Source organism: Meles meles, chromosome 17 (assembly GCF_922984935.1).
Source record: "Meles meles chromosome 17, mMelMel3.1 paternal haplotype, whole genome shotgun sequence".
NCBI lineage: Eukaryota > Metazoa > Chordata > Mammalia > Carnivora > Mustelidae > Meles > Meles meles.
In genome coordinates this window covers 26,163,124-26,180,750 of record NC_060082.1, presented here as the reverse complement: position 1 = coordinate 26,180,750, position 17,627 = coordinate 26,163,124, and the positions used below count along the sequence as shown (strand labels likewise).

Here is a 17,627-nt window from a genome sequence, read left to right as displayed (position 1 = left end):
CTCTCCCTCAGCCCTTGGCTCTGGGCCCCACCATCCCCAAACAGCCCTCTCCTTCCAGGAGAGCCTGTCCGGCTCAGTCTTGTCATCTCTGGATCTCAGGCCAGGGATGCAAAAGCTGCTAGTTGGGAAGAAGTGAGAGCAGGCCATTTTGCCCTCTGCTGGCTTCTAGGGATGCAGAACAGGTTTCGATTCAGGGAGTCTGAATTCCCTCCCAATTAGAGTTGAACCAAAACAAAAGGGAAGGCAGGGCCCAGGCAGGTCTGGGTCACTTGGCCCTGTCAGAAACTAATGGTGCTCCCTTTGGCCTTTGCAAGTGGCTCAGGCCTGGAACTCCCCTGATTTGGGACACGTTTCCGTCTCAAGCCGGCTCTGAGGAGCTGTTTATGCTGTTTTGGCTTTGAGCTGGAAGGGAGAAGGAGGCTGGTGGCAGGGACTGTCTCTCTTGCACTCCTTGTGCCTCCCTGCAGCAGCCCTTGAACCCAGTGACTTGAACTTTTTGTTTGGATTGAGGATTCAGTGACCCTACTTAACCCAGGAAGGTCTGAGTCTGTATTCCAGCCAGAACGGGCTGATTCTAGGTTACCGAAGGCTCAAAACAGAAGGGGCAATCTCCCCAAATTTCCCTAGGGCAGTGTCAGGGTCCTGGAGCTGTGCTGGCCACTCCCTTCCCCCCAAGTGCACAGAACAAACAGTGAGGGTTCCTTGAGCACATGGCACCCCTGGGTGGCCCATCCCGGTCCTGGTTGCAGGGCAGTGGGGAGAGGAGGTGGCCCTGTCGAGAACTGTAGGTCCTCCTTGGGCTCTCCACTCCTGCAGACACTGTGGGCACTCGCTTCCCTTCCCCTCCCACAGTCTGAAGAGGTGGTGACTATTTCTAGTAGCGTCTGCCTGCTCCTAGGGGCACTGTTCCTGGGATTTATGGGCCAGGCAGGATGCTCTGCTAATACAGGGCACCAGAGCTGGCACACGAGCTGGAGGGCAGGAGTGGGGGTGGGGTGTGTGTTCAACCCCACTGCGGTCCACCCACCTGGGCACCTGGCCTGCAGGAATGACCCAGCATCTTCTACCAAGATTCTCAGGGGTTCCTACTGACGGTTACATGGCTGTCCGTTGCTATGGGATGTTCTAAGAAGGTCCAGGAGCAGAGACAAGGGTCTTCCTCAGAGAGGCAGGCAGGCAGGCTGAGTCATGCCGTGGGCACGCCCCTCTCCAGAAGACAAGCCCGGTGTGTACCAGTAGGGGTAGGCAAGAAGGCCTCTCCCAGGGATGGGAAAGCCTTCGCGGCTGTCACAGGCAACGGCTCACTGAGAGCTTATCCGGGGATTGGCTCTCCTCTGAGCACTTGATGTCTGTTGTCTCCTTTAACCCGAGCTACTGTCCTTTTAGAGTCGAGGAAACCGAGACCCGGAAAACTCAAGCATGTTGCCCGGTGTCACACTGACCATGACCAAGCCAGTCATCCTCCCCAGCCCGAGGCCCCATTCTCTTGAGCCCTTGTGCTGGGCTGCCACCCCATAGAAGGCAACAGATGCTTTGTTTTGGAGGTGACAAGAAGGGCTGAAGTCAGATGCAGAGGAGGACTTCCTGGCAGTGAGAAGGGCCACGTGGAACCTTCCTTGGAGATCTTTGAGAAGTGTCTAGTGCTTCAGGAGGGGCCTTCCTGCAGGCTGGGCTCTGGATTGAGGACCGCTGGAGGGCTCTTCTGTGAGCAGCCTCCCTGTGAGATGTGCTGGACCGTGCCTCAGTGGCCCAGGGCATAACCAACCAGCAGCCTCTGGGCACACCACACACCCAGCTGGGATTTGGGGTCTGGAAAAAAGGCTGGGGTGGGGGGCGGTGGGGGACAGTTCTGAGAATTCTCCAGTAGGGAGAGGAAGCCCCGAGAGGGAAGCCACCTGCTGGGAGCTCTGGAGAAGCACGTGGGTTAGTAGGTTTTTCATTTTGGCCTTCCCGTCAGACGTGCCTCGTTTACCCAGAAAGAAATCTCTGGCTTTGCTGGAACTCTGTTCCCGGAACCACCCTCTTCCAGAGGAGGCACGCGTCTGGAGTTCCCACGTGCTTAGGGACCTCCGCTGGGGGCTCTCCAAGTGGAGGTGGGACCAGTGAGCCATCTGGGCAGCTACAGGGCTACTCACCCCATCTCTTGCCCTCTGTCATCTGGATCTGACAGCCGCAGAGAGGAATATGCAGGGCTGGGGTGGGGGGGGTGGTGTTGTCTCCCTCCTTGATCTGCTGCAGGGAGGAGGCGTGTGGGGGAGCCATCAGACTCCCAGCCTCTGGCGTCAGGCTGCCTGGCTTCCCGTCCAAGTTCCCCCCTGAGCTGCTCGACCTCCCCGGTTCCTCAGCTGTCAAGTGTGACATTAATATTCTCTCGGACTTTGTGAAGATAAATGAACGAATCCATGACTTCATTTAGCACAGGAGGAAGGAGGAAGAACCCTCTGTCCCGGGCCATGAGGCTACTTCGTTTCTCCCACGCTGCCCTGTTTGGTCGTATACTGGGGCCAGGCCTGCGTCGGGCAGGTGACCTCAGCAAGTGCTGGTAGCTCGGTCCTCTGCTCCTGGCCTTGGCTCAGGTTAAGTAAGAGAGCTGTGTCCTTCTGCCGCTCCCTTCGGCCGCAGGAGCCGGTGGGAGGCCAGATGCTCAAGGTCCAAGACTTGGGCTCCCCTGGGCTGCATTCAGCCCCATTTATTTTGGGGTCTACAGAAGTAAGAGTTTGCTTCTGGTTTATTCCACATGTTTGATTTGGCGGGTCTTCCTCACAGCTCAGCCATTACCCAGTGTATGGGGTCCTGGGATGGAGTCAGGGCTTTCTTCTGCCCCCCCCCCCCACTTCTGCCCTGTAACAGGCTTGCCAGGTCCAGCCGCTGCACCTCCAACCCAGCCTCCTGCACCCACCTCCTCCTCCCCACCGTTCTGGCTTCCTGTCCTGTGTGCCTCTGCCCCAGGTCCCTCCCTCTCTCTGCCAGCAGGTTTCTCCTTCTCCCACCTCTGCCTTGTCCCCGGGCTGAACATCATCCAGTTTCTGCTTCTCTGGGATCCAAGGACACTTCGCATGCCCACAGCAAACCTCTGTTGACATTTAGAAGTACTGCGGGACCCACGTTTTCATTTCCGTGTGAATGCTGCACGTTCTCTCTCTGGTATGTGAAGCTTAAAGCTGGACCCTGTGATAGAGTCTGCCCCACAGCGATGATCATTTTTGAAAAGGAGAGGTAATTTTCCCCTTTGCTCCTGACTAAGCAGGGTCAGAATGAGGAGGCTGAGTGGGGAAGGGCGACACAATGCTTTCTGGCTGTCCCCAGTCACTGCCCTATCCTTTCGATACATCTCCTCACTCAGTCTCTCCAATAACCTGAATCAGATACCAAAATCCCCATTCTATCAGTAGAAGGGGAAACAGAGAGGTTAAGCGACTTGCCTAAGGTCACGCAGTGATCGAGTGGGAGAGCCAGGATTTGAGTGTGGGTCTGTTTTTCCTAGAATCATGTATCCTCTAGAGGAAGGTGGATATTAATGCAGACACATCTGGAGTGGATTTCTGACGCTGAACAAACCCAAGTGTCCTATTCATTTCCCTTCTTCCTAACCGCCCCTTCCCTGGCTGTGGATCTCTGAAGGGAAGAGGGGAGACCCCTGCCTTGAACCGCTGTCTGTCAGCCTCCCGGGTGGATGCGGTCACACTGCTAAAGCCATCCGTTTCCCACAGACACACATGCCAGAGAATAGACTCTATTTTGCTGGAAGAAGAGGAATAAAAATCAGAATGAGGAATCTGGAGGGGCCTGAATAATACAGTATGAGAAAGTTAAAGTGCTTCTCGTGGGGCACCTGGGTGGCTCAGTCAGTTGAGTGGACGTCTCTTTTGCGTGCTTTCTCTTTCTCTCTCTTTCCCTAAAATAAATAAGTAAAAATCTTAAAAGAAAAAAAAAAGTTACTTTTAAGGGGTACCTGGGTGTCTCAGTTGGTGAAGTGTCTGACTTCAGCTCAGGTCATGATCCTGGGGTCCTGGGTTAGAGCCCCCGCATCAGGCTCCCTGCTCAGGGAGCTCTGATGCTCCTCCTGTGCTCTCTCTCCCTCTCTGTCAAATAAATAAAGAAAGAAAGAAATCTTTAAAAAAGAAAGTGCTTCTCCTCCCTAAAAAACAGTCTGTGAGGGAATATTCTGCAAAATGTTTGCGGACAGACCGGAGGTCTGAGAGCCAGAAACCTCTACAGTCCGCAGGAATAACTGCTCCCAGTCTCCAGGCTCCGGGCTGTTCTCAGGGCTTTCTTTCTCCCAGTGCCCCTCAGCTCCCCTGCTGGGGGCTCTTTGTAGGGGAGGACATTGTAAGTGACACAGTAATGGGCCTAAGCACACACCAAGAGCCAATGGTAGTCCCAGCTGCCCTGTTCCCCCCCTCCACAAATCCCCAACCAAGACAGGATGTGATTAACTAGTTCTGAGGAGCATTTGGAACTCAAATTCCAGCAGCTTGAGGAGAGGTCTGATGGAGCCTTTGTTTGCCTGACTCTGAAATTCTGGGGTTGGGGGAGAGGTGGAGGGGGGAGGGCTCTGCAGGCCCTTCAGACTCCGTGGAGAATCTGCTGGTAAATACAGTCATTTGGAATGTGTTGTCTTCCTTCCTGAGCCTTTAAGATCTGCCTTCTGAATTACTCCCAAAGTGTGCCAGTCTCTCACCCGAGCTCTTAGCGTTTTTATTTTTTTCACCTTTAAAATCAACTGTATTGAGGTATGATTTACATTCAATAAAATGTATTCATTTTAAGGGCACAGTCAGATGAGATCTGACTGTTGTGCCCGAGTTTTCGCGTCTGAGAGACCACCAAGGAGCCAAGCACCAATGCAATCGCACGAGGGTTTATTTGACAAGCTTCAGCTTGGGCCCAAGTATACCCGACACAGCGGAGTAGGGACTTGGACCCCAAACCAGATTACAGTTAGAGTTTTTAAAGGCAGAGTAGGGGTGGACTTGGCGGTGGGTGAGGACAAAGGGGATTAGGGATGGCGTAAGTCTCTAAGGAATTTTGGAAGCAAGGTCTCCAGGACCTTGAGGGGCTAGCTCTTGTTGGGAGAAAGGTTATTTATTACCAATAATAAAAATCTTCTCGTGAGACCCTTTAGAGGTGTATCAGTGGGCCATATACTTGGGAATGATTCTCAACACTATCTTGGAGGTTTAGAGATAAAGGAATTGTTAAAGTAGACTTACAGGATCCTGGTCGGACCTGTTGGGGTAGAGAGTTGGTCAGGCTAGGATTGTCCTTTAGCAAAACCTCAAGGTGAGGGCAGTTGAGTCCCCAGGGGAGAGCCACTCTGTCTGTTTCAAGGGCTTGTCAGTAGGTGAGGAATTTTAAGGATTTTCTTCTGCCTCTGTTTCCCACATCAGCTAAACTTGAGGTGGGATGGCCTTAATTTTCTCAGCCTCCACACTGACATATGCATATACCCGTGTAACCACCATTCCAATCAAGCTATAGACTATTTCATCACCCCCGAAAATGCCCGCATCCCTCCTGCAGGCAGTCTCCCCGCAGCCCCTGGCCCCAGGCAACCATCCCGGCAGCTTTCGGTCACTGTAGATTGATGTGCTCGTTCTAGATATCCATGTGTGCATTACGGTCTTTGTGCCACTGCTAGGGTTTGATAGACCTCAGGGGAGAATAGGTTATTTGAGACTCCTGCAGGGGCATGGCCCCTGCCAGGGGATCTCCCGTCTCTGCACGCTCTCCATCCTTCCCGAGGCCTTCAGCCTGCTCTCACTTAGTGTGTGGACGTGGTATACCTTGAGTCTGTGGCAGGAGAGAGATCCCTTCCTTCCCTTTGCTTGGGCACTGAGTATAGGGAAATGGTAGGGAGAGGAGGTTTGGGGAATTCTGGCAGATAGCTGCAGAGCTCAAGATGTGGAGGAGGATGACTGTCAACCTTGAGAAATGGCTGTGAGGTTCCAGGATGTAGACCCTGGGTAATGGGTCTCCTGCCTCTCTCCGGCTGCTGGCTTTGTTTCCACTGTTGCTGCCATTCTTTGCATCGAGGTGAGTGTGAAAGCTGCTCTCCTAGAATTCAGAGGTTCTTTTGAATGAATTGAGGAGTGGGAAAGGAGAGCAAGCAGACTTCAGGTCCAGCCTGTGGGGTGGCCCTTGCTTAGCCAGGATGTGTTGGGGGACAAGCAGCAGGGAGCTTGGCTTATTGGCCATCTTGTGGACTGGAGCTGACTGGCCCAGACTCTTCTCCTTGTGCTCGGGTCTGCAGCTTCTCCTCTCCTTGGGCGGGAGGGAAGGACAGCACATGACACTGACTATTACATGGTGGCAGCGATCCTAGGTGCCAACTTGGTAGAAAGGACAAAGGGCTAAGAATTTGCTGCTATTTGCATCATCTTTCCAGGATCCTGTTGCCCCATCTCTATAAGTGGACAGATTTGAAGGATATTTTAGGGGTATTTTTATCTCTTGGGAAAAAGGGCTACAAACTAAAGCCAAGCAAGATGCTATCATTCTATTTTTTCATTTTGTTTTATTATCATTATTATTCATTGTGGTAAAATATACTGTTGGGGAGGAAGAAATTTTTCTGTGTCCTTCAAGATTCTTCTAGCTAGATTGAGAATTAAGTTGACATGAAACAGAGTGAAAGTAGAAAATCAAGTTTAATTTCATACATACAGGGAATCTACCAGACATAACAATTCAAAGACCGTCAGGCAAAATGAGGTATATAGAGAAGGGGTAGGGTCTGGTACTTCAAAGGAAAGGAATGCAATTCACAGAAACATATTAAAAAGCATCAACATTTGATAAAAAAATATTTGCTAGGCCACTCAGAAACAATGGGACATAGAGGACTTTGAACAATCAGGCTTTGCTAGGTTCCTCCTTGTCTCCCCTACCTAGTTTATATCATAGCGTAGTTATCTGTGGTGATAGCCCACTTCCTGGAGTGGGTCCTGTATCTAAATTCTTTTAGGCAGTTGTGTATATGTAGGGGGCAGAGATCAAGGTTTCTTCCTGAGTCTTTTGGGTCTTGATTGTTTTCAGCTTAATAATCTTTTTATAATCTGCATGTCCCTGTGGCCTGTCTTGGGGCAGCCTGCCCTTGGCTCCTGCAATACCCAACATAAAATTGACCATTTTAACCATTTTTAATTATACCACTCAGTGGTATTAGACACATTTACATTGTGGTGCAACCATACCACCATCCATCTCCAGGACTTTTTATCTTCCCAACCTGAAATTCCATACCCATTGAACATTAACTCCTCATTCTCCACTCCCCCTGGCACCTGGCAACTGTCCTTCTACTTTCTTTCTCTATGAATTCTACTACTCTAGGTATCTCATCTAAGCAGAAGCACGCGGTATTTGCATGTCTGACTTCTATCACTTAGCATAATGGTTTCCAGATTCATCCATGCTCTAGCAAGTATCAGCGTTCCATTCCTTTTTAAAGCTGGATTAACATTTCATTGTATAGGTATACCACATTTTGTTTATCCATTCATCTGCCAATGGACGTCTGAGTTGTTTCTGCCTTTCCGCTGTTGTGAATAATGCTGCTATTATGAACATTTGTATACAAATACCTATTTGAGCCATTCTGGTATTTAAATGCTCAGCAGCCCCTCCTAGCAAGCTCCTCCTGCTTACATTACTGCTGCCTGAGGCCCAGGGTGGTATGCCTGCCTGCTCCTTTAGCCCCGTCTCCTCTGGAGTCCTGCCTCAAGACACACCTCAAATGGTGTGTTGCAAATACTTCAGTCTTTGATGAGTATCGGGGACCTAGGGTTTTGAGTTCCTTTCCTAGCAGCTTTCTTCTCTGTGTGTTTCATCTACTCTTGGCCATCAGCTGTCTTTTGGGAGTTTGAATCTATGAAGCTTCTTAATACCAGAATACAACAGAATATCTTTGGTTCACCAAGGAAAGAAAAGAAACTGAATTTTATCAAGTATCTGTTATGTGTTATTAGGTACTGTTCAAAGTACTGTTAAAGTGCTACTGGCTTTACATCCTTTTAAGGGGCTGTCCTGTGAGATAGGGAGCCAATCTGAGTGTGGAGGGTAAGGAAGAGGAGGAGAGGATGAGAGAAGTTAAGTCACTTGCCCAAACTCACGGGAGGCCAACACTCCATACACCACATGAATACCTCCCTGGCCTTTCAAAGGCAGATGAGCCAGAGAGAGTTCCTGGATCTTTTCTTTTACAATGGAAATCCAAGCCTGGCGTTCCCCTTATGATTTGAAAAGAATAATCCTTTGGGCTTCCTTGCCTACTTTTGGTAAAATATGGAATTATTAATTAAGGTTTTGTTTTGTTTTTCCAAATATACAAAGTAGAAAAGAGTACCATGAATCCCCACATACCCAGCGCCCAGCTTTAATAATTATTAAACAATAATTATTGTTTCATCAACCAGGTTCTTCTTTTTGATCCGTGGGTTCCTCCCAAGTGGTACTGCAGCAGTTGGTGTTTTCTGGAAGAGAGAAGGGGAATGGGCAGATCTGGGAATCTCAGAGCTAAATCTCTTCCCAGCTGGAAGAGTGTTAATTGCCACCGGTTGGAATCCCCTCTGATGGTTCATTATTCAGCTGGCTACTGAACACCATCCAGTAGGCAGGGGAGGAAGGAGGGCAGGTCTTTTGAGAGGCCTGGCAGGACCTGGCAGGGTGGTATGCTGGGAGGCTTCCCTTTCTTAGAGCATTTTCCTCCTACTGTTTGATTTTATTGGAATTCTTCTGAGTGACAAGAGAGAAGGTTATGCGAGGATAACCGTCCCCTTAGGAGAACAACGCCAAGCCAAAGCAGTCTTGAGGTGGAACAGGGACTGGTGGAAAACAAGCCTATAGCCTCTTCAGCTAGATTTATTTAACAAACTTTCCCACTTTTTTTTTTTTCACTTCCACTTTTATTTTTTTATGAAGACCTCAGCGTGCCCAGCACAGAACTGAGGCGGCAGTTCCAGCTCTGACCCACTGGTGTCTGCTCTCCAGAAGTTCGTGGTCCGCAAAAATACTAACTAATAACAACTCACACTTGTGTGTGCCGGTGCATCTTGTGGGCATCGTCTCCTTTACTGCCCGGCCCCAAACAGTCTGTAAGAATGACGTCCATAGTGCCGACGAGGGGACCGGGACTTCATGCTGAGCTCTGTGTGCAGAATGTGCGTAGGATGGGGAGGACCGGGGGTCAGGAGAGGGCTGAGGGGACCGGGACCGTCTCTCAGGCTGCAGGAATGTGCATCTACTAAAAACCCCGCCAGATGTGTGTTCTCAGAGGATTGAGGGCAGCCAAATGCACATTTTTTTCCTCTGGACTTTATCGAGGACCATGGGATTGATTTTTATTTAAAAGACAGGGCCATTCTTCGGTGGCAACGGTTGGGGGGAGTCAGGACTGGAACTTGAGGAAGAGTTCTTTCCTGGGGCTGTAGGAAGGGATGGACAGTTTGGGTTTTATTTAAAAGAAGACTTGATGTCTTTCAAACTGGTGGGACTGAAAGAGGTTGTTTTAAGGATAAAGATGGAGCGGTTTCTGATCTGGGCTGACTCTGTCCATTGATCAGAATGGTTTGGGGTTCTTGTGGCGTGTGGGTCCCCCGGCTGGCAGGAGCAGCTGGCAGCGTCCTCCTGGGGTTTAGGGAGGCTCTGGTGCCCAGTTTCTGCATGGAAGCCTGCTTTTGGGAGTTTGAACAGATTTTCTACGACTGGCTCAGCTAATGTGTCTAGCAGGGGGCAGTAAATGATTTATTTTAAAAGACAACCTATGAACCTCTTTCCAGTCTCCCCAGGCAGCCCTTCTTCCCTGGCCGTGGGTCAGCCATATCCTGCAGGGCTAAGGTAAACTTAGAAGGCTCTCCCTGCCCGCCCAAAAAGGGATATGAGACATTGAAATGAGAGTCCCAAAGGCCAGATTCTCCTTTAAGAAGAGAGAAAAGGAAAGTGTTTATTATTACCATTCTGATTTTTTATTTTAATTTTCAATTTATTTAAAAAGAATAAAGAGGTTTTTCTACCACGAGACGAGGTACAAGGTCTATCTGGACCAGAAGCAGGAAGAAGGAACATCTCAGGCTCCTTCCAAGTGTGTCATTTTGGTCTTCTTCCCTCGCTGTCCCCACCCTGGGCTCCCAGGTAATTTAAAAGCAAGAGGGCAAGCAGGATCAGCTTCCTCCAGAACCCCAAGAAAAGGCTGTCTTCCAGTCAATGCGTCGTCTCCATCTGGACCTCGCTGACAGAGAGAGGAAACAGTGAAAGTGCATGAGGACACTTCTTTCAGGAACGGAGGGCGTTCCGAACCGAAGAGACAAATGCATGTGGCCTTTCAGAACAAGCCAGAGTGTGGCAGCCTGCCTGCCCTCCTGGGACTGCAACTCACAGATGACGGTTGCTATGGATACGGGCAACTGGGGCTCCCCTGGGGCAGCAGGGAGTTGAAGCCACGAGAGGCTGTTTATTGCAGTGATGTAAGCTAGGGCACACCACCTGTGCAGTTGCTGGGTTTTAGGTGACATGTGGGGGACCTGTCCTTTGGTGCCGGGTATGCAGCTTTCTCTTCTTTTCTCCTTGTTTTGGGGGCTGGCAGAGCTGGCACAGCTCCCCAGACCCTGGGGCGTACTGCTACATGGGAGGCACTACCCCATGAAGCTTTACTGTGGGTGGGGCTCTATCCTGGAGGCTGCAGGAAAGGCATGAAAAGCTAGGGGGAACATAGTTTGTGCCATCCGGGCATGCCTGGTATGAGGGGACACACAGCCCCTGCCATCCCTGAGTTCCCAGCCCAATGGGGACAGCCAGAAGAACACCAATGACCCAGGGTAATGGACAGAGACAGGGTAGGAAAAGCCCATCACTTCACACTTCCTGTGAAGTCAGACGCGTCCGGGGTGTACCAGGTGCTGTACTGGGCCCTTCCTGCCCCTCTGGACTCAGTGTCGTCACTCTTCCCCCGTGCTCCCTCTGCTTCTGCCACGCCGCACCCTGGGCTCTTCCTGAGACTCCAATGGCCGGTGCACTGGGGTCCTGCCTCGCTATTCCCCCGGCCGGGGGCTTTTTTCTCCAACACCTCCCAGCTCCCTCACCGTTTCACTGTACTTATTCAGACCTCTGCTTTGGTATCGTTTCCTGAGCACCCTGTGGCAAGCAGCCCTTCCCGGCTTCCCAAACCCCTCCCTTAGCCTCTCCGCTTGCTTGCCTTTTCTTGACAGCACTATTGACTAGTTCACTGCCAGATCGTCTGCCTTCCCTGCTAGACAGCCAGCAACGCCAGTGCTGGGACAATGCCTTGTTTACCACTGAGTCCCACTGCTACGAGTATCACCTGGCATCTGGGAGGTACTCGATAAATATTGGATGAACGAGGGACAAACTGTGTAGCCTTGGTTCTCTTTGCATTCTCCGAGAATGTCGACACATGCTTTTATATTCGTCCACCAATGGTAAAGATAAAACTTCTCACTTGCAATTCTAATTGGTGATTTAAAGACATTTTTCCTAAAATTAGATTTTGGTTTCCTAAGACAGGGTCTCTCACACGGGGGTATACAGACCCCGGGAGTTCTTGGATTCGATCATGGGAGTTTGGGTATTTGTGTTACCTTTGGAAGATGTCTGCGTGTTAGTCAAGTTCGGAGGACCCATGTGTAGTTGCTAGAAATCATGAACATGAAGTTGTGAGGTAGGGTGCTTTGGAGGTGGCCTCCGGAGAACTTTCTGGAAAGCAGATCTTGAGAAGCAAGTTGATAGAAAGGGGCAGATCTTTATACAAGACAGAAAGGCATTGGGTGACTTGTTTTTGGGGTTTGCTTTGTGATGGTAAGGGGCCATATGGAGCAAGCCCCCATGGGTCATGGTGTCCCAGCAGATCTACTTGGCTGAAGCAGGGTTTGAACTTGGGAAGACCAAGGTGAAGCAGATAAGTTGAGAACGCTTCCTGCCCTGGGAGCCTGGATTGGAGTGACAGCCGTGCAGGGCTAGGACTGCTCGGGAGCAGTGACCCATAAACTCTCCTCTCTGGTCCCCTCCCCATCACTTGCATCTCCCTGCAGTCTTGTTGGCATGAGGGCCCCTCCAGCAAGCCCCGGCCCCTCCCCACCATGGCTGGTGCAGCTGGGGTGTAGGGTGTGTGCAAGAGTCAGCTGGCAGGTGGAAGCTGACCCCGCCTGCGGACGATGGCCCCCGGCTCACCAGCTTGCAGTCCTTTGTTTAACTGGGACTCAACCAGGCCAGAGGTCAGCATTTTCCTTGGAAGACTGTCAGAGCCTGCCTGTGGTTGAGGGGGAGCAGGGTCAAGTTCCCAGGGAGTGGGCCGGATCAGGCCCTATCTCCAGAATCAGCTGTCCACTGTCTGTAGCCCGGCTGGTGCCAGCACCATGTGACTGGCAAGGTGGCCTCTGCCACCTGGTCACCACTTGATCACGGCATTGCCAACACGAGTTGCCGGGAGGTCCTTTACAAACCGGGCGGTGACTTCCTTGTTAGAGGGACGAGTGGCCAGAGTTACTGCAGAGCTGGGACCCAGAGCAGCTTAGCACTCTTTCTGCCACCTTCTCTTTGGCACAGGGGCCCAGGTGCTCAGTGAGATAGGGCCCCGCCCCTGGCTTCACTCCGAAGTAATGAGGTCTGCTTGGGGAGGTTAGATGTGTCCCACTCCCTGCTGGAGTGACAGCTGTTCTCCTTACACACGTGGCTGTGATGTGGCTTCCTCACTCTGCCAGGGATGGCGGGAAGCACACACTTCAGGACTGTGCGCCAAGGACTTTCAGCCCTGGGTGGGAAGTGTGTGTGGTGAGTAGTCCTGAAGGGAGGGGTTGTGCCCGGTGGGGCCCTACCCTTCTCTGTCGGCCGGCTTCCCTTCCACCTGCCCTGGTGCTGCCAGGGTCCCTCAAAATGGAGGTGGGTCCTGAAATCACCGTCTGGGTTTTGAGGTTCCTTCCTCCTGCCCCCTCCCTGGCCTGGAGGATGGGACTGTGCGGAGCCCAGCAAGGGGGGGCCTGGGACAGGGAGAACGCCTGACCTAGAAGATAAACTGAAGGCCTGTTCTAACTCCTCCATCCGGGATCTTGAGGTGGGAGTGAGCCGTGTCCGAGTGTTAAGGGCTCTGGTGAGCCTGGGGTTTGGAGACGGAGATTTGCACCCAAGCCTCTTGTCCTGACCTTGATCAGGCTACTTAACCTTTCTGAGCCTCTGTTTCCTCATCTAAAAAGTAGAGCTAAAAGCACCTCGCACATATGGGACGCCTGGCTCAGTTGGTTAAGCGTCTGCTTTAGGCTCAGGTCATGATCCCAGGGTCCTGGGATCGAGTCCTGCACAGGGAAGGAGGAGGTCCTTGCTCAACAGGGAGTCTGCTTCTCCCTCTGCCTGCCGCTCCCCTGCTTGTGCGTTCTCTCTCAAATAAATAAATAAAATCTTAAAAAAAAAAAGAAAAAAGCAGCACCTCGCACAGCACTGTGATGAGGACTCTGAGATGATATATATTGATAGAGCACTGGTCCAAGTGCCCAGTCCCTAGTAGGTACGCGTGATAATGTCAGCATCACCACCATCAGCACGTGATGGCCGAGCGCCTGCACTGTGTCCAGCACCGTGCTGCATGCTACAGGAGGTCAAGGGGATTCTGCACCCGCCAGTGGGCAGGGGTCTGAATAAAGGGAATGACATAAAAGAGAATTGACATAAAAGAGAACCTTGCAAAACATACACATCAATCTAAAATGGGGATTTAGACCAAATACGGGTGTTCGGGAGAAATCCAAAAGGGAAGAAGGTGACTTTAAAGGCCTTTGAGGCATTGAGCATGGGATTGGGGAAAAGCTTGGTATGTATGCAAAATAATATTCCAGTTTGGTATCTGCCCCCACCCTTCTTTCCCTAAATGAACAATTAAGAATAACACAGTGGAGTTCAAGGAGGAAGCCCTTGGCCGGGTGGCCACCAGCCCAAGGGAACAACACCCTCCATCTTCACATTCACCTTGCCCTCCTGGGGGCAGAGACCGCTGGGAGTCTCCCTCTTAAAGATCAGAGCGTCTGCCCAGCCCAGTAGAGGGAGAATCTTCCACCGTCTTTGCTCTCGCTGGACTTTGTGGGACGCTAGAAATATTTTTCAGCCCACCGAAGGAGAAGGAACTGACCAGGACTGGTGCCAAAATATTCAGTAAATTCAAGAGTCTTTTGTTTGATGAAGAAAGCGGTTGGCCTGGCGTCTCCTCTTCTGATCTGACGTCACGGCCTGGTGGGTTGGGTCCTTCCATTCTCGTCCTGCCCCCACTCCCCGGCTGAAAGTCAGTTCGCCTATTCAGGATTCTTTAGGAACGCTCATTTCTGGTTCCACCTGTTTGTCTGACAGCCTTAGACACTCCTTGGGCCTCTCTGGCCATGAAATGGCCTTACAAGCTCTGATCCCTCTGAGGGGTGAGCTCTGACCCGGTGGTCTCTTGCTCCACCTCCAGCCCTCAGGTCTGAGCTTAGATGACCTGAGTGTTGCCCCTTTTCCAGATGGGCACTCCGGGATGTCCAACGTACAATTCTGCCATGATCTAAAACATGCCTGACCTCTGCTTTGGAATTTGCCTTTAAGCTTGGTATGTTTGTTCAGTATCCTCAGAGAGGGACGGTCTTCTTCCTCTTAGAAGGAAGTTGATTTCCTCATCGGGACAGTAAGTCTTCTAGTGCATACACGTGTCATTGACAATAAGGATATGATCAAACTGAATGAAGATATTTTATTTCCAAACAAATGAGGCTGATTTGGTTCTGCTTTAAACTGACTCAGAAATCAGTTCCAAGTAAAATTTTAAGGACGTTTTGAGCACGCACTGCAATCCTGAGAACACAGGTGGTAGACTCTTGTAATTCTAAGGACAGAACTGATTTAGATGCATTAATTCTGATTTTAAAAAGTGAATTTGCTACTTTATATTTACACCGCATGTTTTAAAGAAAGCTATTACCATCCTCTTCGTTCCTGTTCATTTCCTGATGCATTTGTTTTATGTTTGGGTGTCTGTGATTTTTATTTTCTTAACAATGTGGCTTGCCTTGATCATTATCAGTTATAAAAAACATAAAACGTCCCATCTCAGGGGTCCTCAGACCTGTCTCAGCTTGTCCAAACCCAGACTTCTGGATCACACACATTCTCTGATTTAGTAAGCCTGGGGTGGGGGGGCTTTGCAATTTGCATTCTTAATATACTCCCAGGTGATACTGCTGCCCCGGGACCATATTTTGAGAACCCCTGGCCTAATGGAAAGGGGTGTTAGTGATTGAATTCAACTCCCTTGTACAGATTGCTATACTGAGGTACGGGGAGAAGTGCCTCCCTTGCCGAGTGTTCTATAACTAGTTTAGTGCCGAAGCAGGCAGTGGAATGAGACATCCCGTGTGCCCCGTCTGGCCCTCCTCAAACTCCTGTTTCTTGTTTGCAGAATAGTTAACAGGATTGCCGGTTTTTAGGATTTTGCAAAATAATTTCAAATAATCTGGCCTATTTACCCCTTTAGTATGATCAAGTCATGATTTTCATCTCCACTCAGGAATAGCATGTGTTTCATTTCCTTTTTTACATTGTGATACCATAGCTACAACCTGAAATTTACCTTCTTCACCATTTCTCAGCGTGCAGTTAATTCTGGAGCATGACGTGCGTCCACATTGTTGTGTGACCAGCACCACCATCCATCTCCAGGACCCTTTCATCTTCCGCAACTGAAACTCTGTCCCCATTCAACAGCACCTGCCCATAATCCCCTCCCCCAGCCCCTACTTCCTGTCTCTGAATCGAACCACTCCAGGCACTGCATCTAGGTGGAATCAGACAGTTCTGGTCCTTTTGTGACTGGCTTATTTCCCTGAGCGTAATCAGGTCTTTAAGGTTCAGCCATATTGTACCATGTATCAGAATTTCTTTCCTTTTTTTTTTTTTACCCCCAAAGATTTTATTTATATATTTGACAGAGATCACAAGCAGGCAGAGAGGCAGGCAGAGAGAGAGAGAAAGAGGAGGAAACAGGCTCCCTGCTGAGCAGAGAGCCTGATGCGGGGCTCGATCCCAGGACCCTGGGATCATGACCTGAGCTGGAGGCAGAGGCTTTAACCCACTGAGCCACCCAGGTGCCCATTTCTTTCCTTTTTAAAACTGAGTAAGATCCTGTTGTCTGTGTATACTACATTTTGTTGATCCATTCATCTTTTGATGGACACTTGGGTGGCCTCCACTTTCTGGTTTTTGTGAATAATACTGCTGAAAACATGGGTGTGCAAATATCTGTTTGAGTCCCTGCCTTCAGCTCTCTTGGGTATATGCCCAGAAGTGGAATTGCTGGGTCATATGGCCATTCTGTGTTTCATTTTCTTTCTTTCTTTTTTAAAAGGAATTATTTATTTATTAGAGAGAGAGAGAGAGATCTCACAAGCATGGGGAGAGGGGGAGGGGGAAAGGGAGAGGAAGGGAGAGAATCTCAAGCAGACTCCCTGCTCAGTGTGGGGCTGGATCTCATGGCCCTGAGATCATGGCCTGAGCTGAAATCAAGAGTCAGATGCTTCACTGACTGAGCCACCCAGGTGCCCCCTGGGTTTAATTTTTTGAGGAACCTGCTTTGCTTTGATTCTGGGAGCCTAAGGATCTGCCACGGACAAATTTGTGGATAACAGAGTCTGAATAGTCCTTGGCTTTTCCTGCTCTGGTCACAAGCTAGGAACTGAGTTGGCTGCCCTGAGGCCTCATGGTAGAACGACCCTGTTATTCCCCGTTTACTACCAGAAGCTGTAGATGGCCTCTCGGGCTTTCTTCTACTACTTAACTCTGCTCTGACTTCACTGTCACGGAACTCCATTAGTATTTGTCTTTGGGCATTTATGCGTTTGTGTTCCTGTCCGCCAAGTCTTGCCAGCCCCAGGACACTCCTGCTGCATTGCAGAACGAAGACTGGCATGAATGAGGCCGACGCATCGCACTGCACCTGCCGTTCTCTGGGTGGAATACGACAGTCCGCCCAGGAAGGCAGCATGCCAGGGTGGGAAGACCTCACACAGAGTGGAGATTAAGAAGCACTTACCGAATTAATGAAGGAGTGTGACAGAGAGCCTAGAATGCTGTCAGGCAGGGCTGGGGGCTGGGCATTTTGCAAGAAATAGCCAACTTCGTGGCTTGACTTTTACCACCACCCCAGCAGTCTCTGGGACTACACCACCTCCAGGGACCCTGGGAATAAAAAAGGGCAGTTGGGAAGTCCAGTGCTCTCTGCTTCAGAATAGATACCAGCTTGAGGGTTGGAGGATAAGCCTTGCACCCTCATCTCGGGGGATCTAGAACGGTGACTCCTGAAATCAGCAGAGAGAGCACCGGGGGCTAAAGAGGAAGGAAGAACAGGGTCTAGACTTGTTAACCTGGTTCCAGCCCAAGTCTGCAAAACCCCACACGTCTCTGCAGCTGATTCAGGAGGATATTGTGAAACTTCAAAACCAAAAGGATTGTCTTTTAAGTTGAAGGAGAATTGAGACTACACAGCGTTCTCTTCCCAGTTGATTTGCAGAGTCCTTCTATCCATGATGCCGTAGCAGGCAAGCATGGAATTTCTTCAAGTGGGTCAGTATCACTTTTCCACCTCTCCCAGGGTCACTTAAGGGCGT

The 17,627-nt window shown here is 50.4% G+C and overlaps 1 protein-coding gene across 19 annotated transcripts in view; it reads left to right on the top strand.

The window, feature by feature from the left end:
• Window positions 1-17,627, top strand: part of NFASC (neurofascin) — a 179,002-nt gene that overhangs the window by 37,913 nt on the left and 123,462 nt on the right. For 2 of the 19 annotated variants that reach the window (XM_045982435.1, XM_045982433.1), the window contains exon 1: window positions 2,995-3,144. The exons of 2 other annotated variants lie outside the window; for them this stretch is intronic. The gene's annotated coding sequence lies outside the window, so the exon portion shown is untranslated. Of the gene's footprint in view, window positions 1-2,993; window positions 3,145-17,627 lie in introns of those variants that run through there. 15 more of the 19 variants (XM_045982438.1, XM_045982437.1, XM_045982446.1 and 12 more) reach the window with 11 other exon arrangements.